Source organism: Mustela lutreola, chromosome 12, assembly GCF_030435805.1.
Source record: "Mustela lutreola isolate mMusLut2 chromosome 12, mMusLut2.pri, whole genome shotgun sequence".
Taxonomy (NCBI): domain Eukaryota; kingdom Metazoa; phylum Chordata; class Mammalia; order Carnivora; family Mustelidae; genus Mustela; species Mustela lutreola.
The window spans coordinates 81,743,331-81,752,746 of NC_081301.1; positions in this window are offsets into that span (position 1 = coordinate 81,743,331).

Genomic DNA, 9,416 nt, shown 5'->3' on the forward strand with positions numbered 1-9,416 from the left:
AGTCCTCAAACTCTTGCTTTGCCTTTAAGTGAGACATTTACTTTAACAGTCAATATGGATTTGATAATTTACATATACTTTAGGCAGACATCCATCAACCCACATAAGTACCTCTTATTTTGGGAGGAGGTGGTTGTCCTCTTTAATGTATTAAAGCAGAAAAAAAATCCCTGAACAATTTTATCTGCACTGTTGTACACGGGATATGCTTCAGGTGTCACTGCCAAACAGACAACTCATCATTCATTTCCCCCCTGTGTTAATGCAACATTAATCTGAAAACACCAAAATAAATTACTTGTTTTAAAAATGTAGGGTATAAAAAAAATGTAGGGTATATGCCTTGCAAAATGGAATCTGCATTTATCTCTAAATTGTAAGGTAACATCAAATCAAGACAAATCTACGGAGTTACTTTAAATGTATCCCAATTGAATGAGATCCTGCAAATATTAATCAGAGCCTGAAAATAAATCAACGTGAAAAGAACCTATGAAGACTGGCATTTTCAGAATTGCCATTCACCTATAACATCAAAGATATTGACAGATACAGGGCGCCTGGGTGGCTCAGTGGGTTAAGCCGCTGCCTTCGGCTCAGGTCATGATCTCGGGGTCCTGGGATCGAGTCCCGCATCGGGCTCTCTGCTCAGCGGAGAGCCTGCTTCCCTTCCTCTCTCTCTGCCTGTCTCTCTGCCCACTTATGATCTCTCTGTGTCAAATAAATAAATAAAATCTTTAAAAAAATAAAATTAAAATTAAAAAAAGATATTGACAGATACAAAATACATTAGGGAAGTAGATAGGAAAGTATTTATCACTTGTGACATCATTGCAATCATCAGACCTTTCCAAAAATTATACAGTGACCTTGCATTCACCATCTAACTCAAATTAATCCTTGACGTTGAAATTTAGCATCTCAGAATGAATGTTGGCATAGAATGTAGCTGGTAAAAAAAATAATAATAATAAATGAATCAAAGTATTTTCAGACAAAGCATGCCCTAGGACATAAAGGCTTTGTAGGGAGGAAATGAAAAACTGACAGGGATGGATAAAACATTTTTTTTTTTTAATTCCATATCAATTGCAGTAACCCCTGTATTCTCCAGCAAAACCAGAAAGAGATGTTCTTCTTAATCAAGAGTTCTGGCTTTTCCATGTCTTCTCCAAAGATAAAGGGATTCCTGACTAAAGAGGCACCAAAAAATTGTCTTAAAGAAGTGTTAAATATTCCAGGAATTTCTTCAAGGGAAATTACAATGAATGTCCTGTCCTTCATGGGTGTGGGCTCCAGTGGCAACAGCAGGACATGGAGAGAAAGATACTGGAGATCTAGTCCTAGCAACACCATGTCTCTATGAGCTTGGCCAAGCCACGTTTTGTCTGTGTCTCAATTTTCATCTATAAAGTGGGAATATTATCTCCTACCAGGATCTAGAGACCAATATGTTTGCTTATCTCCAAGGAAGATACTCAAAATACTTAGCATCTAGGGGGACTTGAGCACTGAAATCAACCCTGATTATCCTCTATCTCAAGCCAGGAAAGACTCATGACAACTGACCAAAGAAAATACCCCCCTTAAAAAATCTTTTTTACCTTAAAGAATTTAGGTCAAAAACATCATAAAGGTCAAACAGAAGATAAAGAAGGGCAGAAAGTCTGTGGAGATGTTTCTCCCAAGAGCCCAAACAAGGGGGACATTGAGAGATGCTAAGTTGACCCCCTACACAGTAGAGTCTCTATCTCCAAGTTATAAAATTTGTCATGGTAGTGATCTTTGGGTTTTTTCTCCAGGTGCTCTTTGAGCGCCTGTGACAAGTAAAGAAATATTTATTTTAGGTCTAATATATCTGGTACAATGTCAGCCCTTTATGAAGGTTATATAATTTTCATATCAACATTAATGTTAATGAATTATTATCCCCACTTTACAGATCACAAGAAACAGGGGTTCTAAGAGGATATTTTTCAGAGCAACAAGAGTCCAATTGGTTCACTGCCATAACCACGAATTTGAATGGATAAATATGGATACATAAATGAATATTTCTTGGATGGCAACAAATAACCTTAGAGAAATAATGTTTTGTTTTGTTTTTTGAGATTTTATTTACTTATTTGACAGAGAGACACAGTAAGAGAGGGAATAAAAGCAGGGGGAGTGGAAGAGGGAGAAGTAAACCCCCACTGACCAGGGATCGATGTGGGGGTTGATACAGGGCTCAATCCTAGAACCCTGGGATCATGACTTGAGCTGAAGGCAGATGCTTAATGACTGAGCCACCCATGCACTCCAGAAATGGCTTAACAAAGAACCTTGAATCCCACTACAGAAATGTCAATGTTCCCAGAGGATACAGATGTCGAGGCCATCTTTACAGTGATAAGATAGTAAACTGTCAAAGAAAGTTGGTTATGGACACATAATATTTATTTCTACTATAAAAGCTGTGTATTATTGACCCTGGAGGAATCTTTTTATTAAGAAATTATCAGATATTTTAATTCATTTATAGTTCATGTTGTAACTAGCACCATAAAATAATTCATGCACTAAATGTTTATGGAATGCTGACCTATGTACTGAGCATGACAAGAGATATTGAGAATATGGAGGTGAGTAAAATGTAGTCTTCACCCTGAAGGAGGCTGCATATGTTCCTTCATATGTGTGTGTGTGTGTGTGTGTGTGTGTGTACATATATACATTCAGACATAACAGATAAAATATTAAGTTAATCATTATGTTTTTAGTTTGCATTCTGGCCCTGATTTTTAATTAAAAATGGGTTTTTGATTTGTCTATAAAGACTGCAGTGGCATCTGGGTGGCTCAGTTGTTTAAGCAAGCTGACTCTTGGTTTCAGCTCAGGTCATGATCTCGGGGTCATGAGATCGAGCCCTGCATTGGGCTCTGTGCTCAGTCTGGAATCTGCTTGAGATCCTCTCCCTCTGCTCACCCACACATCCGTGTGCTCCCTTTCTCTCAACACCCCCCACCAAATAAAATGAAATCTTTGAAAGGGAAGAGGGGGTTCCAAATTCAGTTATCTTAAAAACATAGAAAATAAGTATTGGCTGAAAAATCTATTACTTTCATAGCATTGGATTATACATATAGAGCTAATAAAGCCACTGGCTACAGAATATGAGCTTCTGTAGGAGAGTCAGCTACTGGGATAGTTGAATTAGCAAGACTCAACTCCTCGGAGCTAACACTCCAATTGTAACATCATGGCTGCTTATGTTTTGACATCACAGCTCACTACCTAACCAACAAAGCCACTCCCCCACTATAAATAAAACCTCTGTCTCCAAGAGCTACCTTCTTCAACTCTCCCTCTGTCCATTTCTAAGCCTAACATGCTCCAGATCATCCTCCTGGAATGGAAAAGTTCATGGCACCCACTCATCCTACCATCCCTGTTTCCTTTTTACAGTTAGTTGCTACCTTCTTCCTGGCCATCCTTCTTTGCTACAGCCGCTCTGGCAGCTGGATGAAAGTGTGTGTCATAGGTCTCCTGTCCTCATCAGGGTCAGATTCTAGTGGTCACACCTCACCTTGATCTTCCTGCCTTCTTCTTCATCCTCTCTGCAATCCCTTTCCTAGAAACTCAACCGTGTTCATGGCTTCAGTTATTACCTCTAGTGACCCCCAGATACCTATCTTTACCCTCAACTGGTCCTTAGAACCATAGACATACATTTCCATGTTTGAGAGGCATGCCAAGCGATGATTTGGTATGTCCAAATTAATTCATCACCTTTCCTCAAGCAACCCCCAACCTCCTATTTATCTCCCACTGCCTTCTGTCTCTCTCTATGGTCTGACTTCTCTCTTTCTCAGGGGTTCGGATGACTAGCTTCACTTGTACTCCTTGGGCCCTGTTGCCTCCAATATGCTTCCAAGTCCGAAAGATTTCCCCCAAGAAATGCCTTTCTTTACTTTCCTGCTGTTGTCCTTGCAGTCTTAATAGCATTGACTGTATTGGGTCATCTTTGTGTTTGTCAAATACCAACAACAGGGTAGATAGTTAATACACATCTGTTAAACTCTATTCTAGAATAGACTTCCATGTATTGCCAGGAATGGACCCAAGTGGGTCCTGAGGCTTATACAACCTAAAAATAGTTTGTTATAAAATATACAATATTATGGGTACAAAATTAGATATAGTGGGGTCCTGGAAGGAGCCCATGCAAGTGAAGGGTCCTAAAGTTTAAGATGCACTGGTTTCCCAATAATGCACACTTTACTTCTCAAATGCAGATACAACCTCTAAATGAGGTCTATGTTTACTTTTTGACCCTAAGATGAAAGTGATTATTGTGATTAAAAGATCAGAGTGATGCACTGTGGAATCAATGGCATTTAATAATCCAAAGTTCTATCATCTCTCACCTGGTCTTTCATAATAGCCCTCTAAAATGAATTCCCTATTGCTCCAAACTCACAACTTCCTCATTTCCAAATTCTATCCCATCATGCTCTATTCAAAAATCTCCCATGTCATCCTACTACTCTTGGACCAGACTACAAATCTCACAATCTGGCCCTCACAGTCCATTATTTTTGAAAACTGGAAGAATTATGGTTTTAAGATGTTAACTACTTTCTTCTTCCCTCTCTCCCTCCCATGAGTCCAGTCAACATTTATTGTTTTAGAAGGTGTGACACCTACAAAGCAAAAAGAGCTTACTAATATCTTCCTGGCCCCACTTTCCCAAAAGACAAAAACCAAAAAAGCTTGAGTTTTCAGGGAATTGGAGAAGACCTCGGGCATAGTCAAAATATTACTAAGAAACAGAATTTGAAGTCCAAATCCTTTCCCTGGCTTTGAGGAGAGTGGATCAGAATGGGAAGATTTGGGTCCTAGAGAGAAGTGTTCTGATCCCTCATTGCTATACGGAGACCTCCAGGACTCCAAAAGGTTTTGAGGACCCCAAAGCAGAACAGACCAGCACCTTACTTCTCAGGAATCTAAGAAAGGGGAACCCTGGGCACGTGGGTGGCTCAGTCAGATGGGCATCTGACTCTTGATTTCAGCTCGGGTTATGATCTCAGTGTTGTGGGATCGAGCCCTTCATCAGGCTCTGCGCTCAGCAAAGTCTGCCTCCCCTCTGCCTCTGCTCCTCTTCCCTCACACTCACTTTCTCTCTTTCTCTCACTCAAAAATAAAATTTTTAAAAAGGGGGAACTTCCAAAATGTTCTGGTAGACTGAGCCATGTGGCAGCCTTGCCAAGATGCTCGTGCCGCAGGGAGGCACGGAAGGAGCACACGAACCAAGAGCCCCCGAACTGGCTGACGGGAGAACAAGATGGGCCCTGCGAGGTCTTGACCATGACGTGGGACTTTGCGACGATTCTGGGCAGAGGTGGTGGGGTGAGGATGAGGCACTCGGAACTGACTGAGACAAGCTTTCTGCCATGCCAGTGCAATAAAAATCAGGCTGAACTTCAGGAAAACGAAGCAATGTATGCTCCTTACACACTTGTGTATACACTGACAGTCACGGCTCCATCAGATACTTATATACCCCTGAGCTGCAACCATATTAAAGCTACTCCAAATTTAAGGCTTTAATTCCAGAAAGTCATTTCAGAACTGGGGACAAAGAGCCTCCCTGGGACCCTCATGCTTAACCTGCACAGGCACACAGTTGGTTTTCTTTTAAAACATCTATGCCCGAAACATGGCCCGGGTAGTTTCTCTTGTCTGGGAAGATGGACATCAGAGCAGGGAAGCACCTTGTCAAGAGGACTCTTCTTTTCAAAATTCAGAGATTTGTGAGTCTTTTCCCTCTAAATCACAAGCCTAAAGACCAGGAAAAAAAACTTATCAGCAAATAATTCTGCTAAGAAAACAGAAGCCCATTCTGGGTCAGATTTGGGTGACGGATGTGCTTACTCGCACTGGCTAACCACCAATAAATAATCTTTTTGGTAATGCACGGAAATGATTGCCTTGTATAAATGTCACCCTCCTAGATTTGTGCAGGACAAAAGGGGAGATTCATTAATAAGGGAAAATTAGACACAGAGGACAACCCAATAGAGAGAGATAAATGAGACGCAGACGCCAGCCAATCTCGTGCGCACGAGTTACAAGGAAAAATGGGCACTTGGTTTGAAAATATAATTTCCCTGCTTATTTTTTTCTCTCTCTTACAAAATGCACCAAAGCACACTTCAGCCGTATTCCCAGGTCCCTAATAGAAGAAAGAGCATAGGGAAGTGATAATACGTCTGGACTGGGCTTTTATCTTCACGCCTTTCATCCAAGTATCTTTCTGTCCTTAAATAATAATTGATTAAATCTCACTATATCCCTACTGAAGGTATCTTCTGATGGGCCTGGATAGAAGCAGAAGACAAGGAGTGGATTGGATCACCCAGGTTCAGGGCACGGGGCTCTAACAGAGGCAGAAATAGACCCAAGAGAATCCTCTCCTGTTACTCACCTTTAATCACTAGGAAATAGTCTGGCCCCTTGGGACTGCTGGCCAGACTACCTCCATTTTTGGAGTTAGCTATGTTTTTCATTTAATTATCTTCGGGACAGATGCCTTTGACAGCTGTTCTTTTGAGAACGTGACTAGAGAATCGTCAAAAGGCTTGCCTGTGGCCTCCAGAAAGTGTCACCTCCCGGGATCACTGCAGAGAGCCCGCAGGTAACACATATCAAGTACAGTTGAGTAATTGGGGGTCTGCTGCAGAAGCACTTTCATGCTGACTAATTAATCTCTAGTAATTAGCACTCAGATGTAACAAGTGTAGCATTTAAGATCCATAGCGAGGGAAATAAAATCTGCTCTTCAGAAATTTGCTGGAGAGTCTGATTGCCTTTTTTTTTTTTTTTTTTTTTTTTTTTCAGATAAATTATGGCGCCTATCCATTCAGGCACAAACACTGGAGTAGGGCCTTTACTTCGTATGAAATACCAAACATGGCCCAAGAAGTCTCCCAATTTAGAATACTTTAAAACTCATTGCAAAAGTCAGGCAATCCTAAACTTACCGGAACTGGAAAGAAAGTCAGAAAATCATTCAGCCCAAGTTTTTTGGCCCACAGCTAAGGAAATTGAGGCCCAAAGAGGTAAAGGGATCTACCCACGACCCACAGCTGGTTAGGACAAAGCAGGGACTGGAATGTGCAGCACCAAGTGCCCCGTTTTCTTACAGGAACCGGGCTTGGGCCCTACCTCACCCACGCAAGATCAGCCTTTGAGAGTAGCCCCAGCTACTCTGGCCAGACTCTGGGCCAGGTGCTACCAGAGGGAGGTGAAGTGTCTCTGTGATACCTTCCTTCGGCTCTTTCGCCTTGGACTGCTGTCTCTGCCTTCCTCTGCCCCCGCCCTCCTCATTCAGCTCTTACCCCGTGCCTCATTCCTGCAGCACCCTGCTCTAAGACTGGAGTGTTGGGTGAGCCCTCAACTTAGCCAGAAAGGCACATCCAGCCCAGGGTTCTGGATGTGCTGCTATAGAAACTTAAGTCTCAAAGCTTCTGTCTGTCAAAGGGACAAAATGATGTCACATGTACACATGTACAGAGTTGGTGGGGAAGGGGAGAGAGCACACACTCAAGAGATCACACTTCTTCGGAAGTCTCTAAAACCATTCTAGGTGGAGACGCAGCTCTCCCTCCCATGAACCTCAAGGCAAATGATGGCTCCGTTGCAGAATCACTTTCACGTGTGCCTGCGACTCCCTCTTCTCCCTTTGCTTGTTTGGCCACGCCTCTGCATTCTCTCCTTCCTTGGCCCTGGATGGGATGCTCTCCATCTCTTCCTCTGAGCCAAACGGCCAACCCAGGGAAGGCACAAAGGTCTATGGGGTTTTTCTGAAAAGGGAGAACATGGACACCTGACATCTGCTTCCCAGGGGGAGCCTTGCCCTACCCGGGCAGTTGAGGGCAAGGAAAGAAAGAGAGACAGGGTTCGGACTTTTCACAGCCTCTCCTCTGAGGGGTGTCGTCCTCACTGTCCTCAGAGAATGGAAATTGAATTCCTCTCGGGCTAGAGACAGGCAGCGAGTCCTACCTCCAGAAAGCTGTTGGCCTTTGTTTTTGGTTTTGTTTTAGTCTTTTGCTTCCTTGAATAGAAGGTGTGAAGGCAAATAATAACCTTTCTAGACCTTTCCCTTCCTCTTCACATCCCGTGTAGCCAGCTCTGCATACGCCAGCCCCAACAGCCCGAAACACAGTGTGAGGCAATGGCTGAAGCCTTGGAAGAATCCAAAGGAAGTACATCATTTAAACGATCCCTCGTTTCTCTAGACCTCAGACTCCAGCTACAAAATCAAGAGCTTAGACTGATGTTCTCGAAGGTTTCTTTCTGCTTTAAAATGTAAAGTCCTGTATTTATTTTTTCAAAAACGCATTTATTGAGCACCTGCCGAAGCAAATCACTGTCCAAAGTACTGAAGATACAGAGGTCCGTTAAGCCTCAGTCCCTACCCTCAAGTATCTCATGTAAATAACGTGGCTCCAAGATTCAGGAAACACAATAACAGAGTGTATCCATGTGCTATGGGCAACTTCAGTGAGGCTGAGGGTAAGGATGGGGAAGAAGAGACCATTGTACTGGGTCATGAAAGACGAGCTGGAGTTGATGAATGAGGCCTGGAGGCAGGAAAGGAGGAATTTCCTTGGACAGAAATGCCAAGGTTAAGAAATATCAGAGAGCATGGTGCCACTGGGGAGGGAGGAATAGCAAAGACGAGGGCCAAAAGGTGGGCTGCTACGCCACACAGGGGAGCTCAGACTCTGTATGTAAATAGGCGTTTATACAATTGCTTGTGTGTCAGCAACAACTATGAGAATAAATCTGATTTTTTTTCATTGCCAAAGGGATGCATGGGAGGGTTATGGAAAACACTCATAAAATCTTAACATCTTCTGACATTATTTTGAAGTGATTTTTTTTTTTTTTTTGTCTTTCTTATGGAAAACAAGACACTAGCAGACTCAGCCCATGGTTTTTAAGCAAGTTCAACAAGATCCTGGAGATTCTTTCCCAAAAGATAAGCTGCATGTGGAAATTAGGGAGGGAAGCATGTTGTAACTACAAATCTTCCAGTTAAATTCCTTATCTAAAAATCATGCTCCCTTGCTTTCTGTTTCTGTTAGAGAATGCGTGTGCGCGCGCACACACACACACACACACCCCAATGGGTCCTTCAGAGTCCTGACAGTGGGGATAGGTATGTTAATGATTCCTGCCCCAGAGAAAACTTGCCCCTTTTCCTGAAAATCCCACAGAGCTTGGCTGTGGCTTATTGGCGCACACCTCCTGGTCTGCCTCACTGTTCTTTACCTGTAAGCTTGGGGACCCACAACTGTTTGAACACAAAAGAAACCCCATCTGGGCATCTGAGTGGTACAGTCAGTTGAGGGTCTACTCTTGGTTTC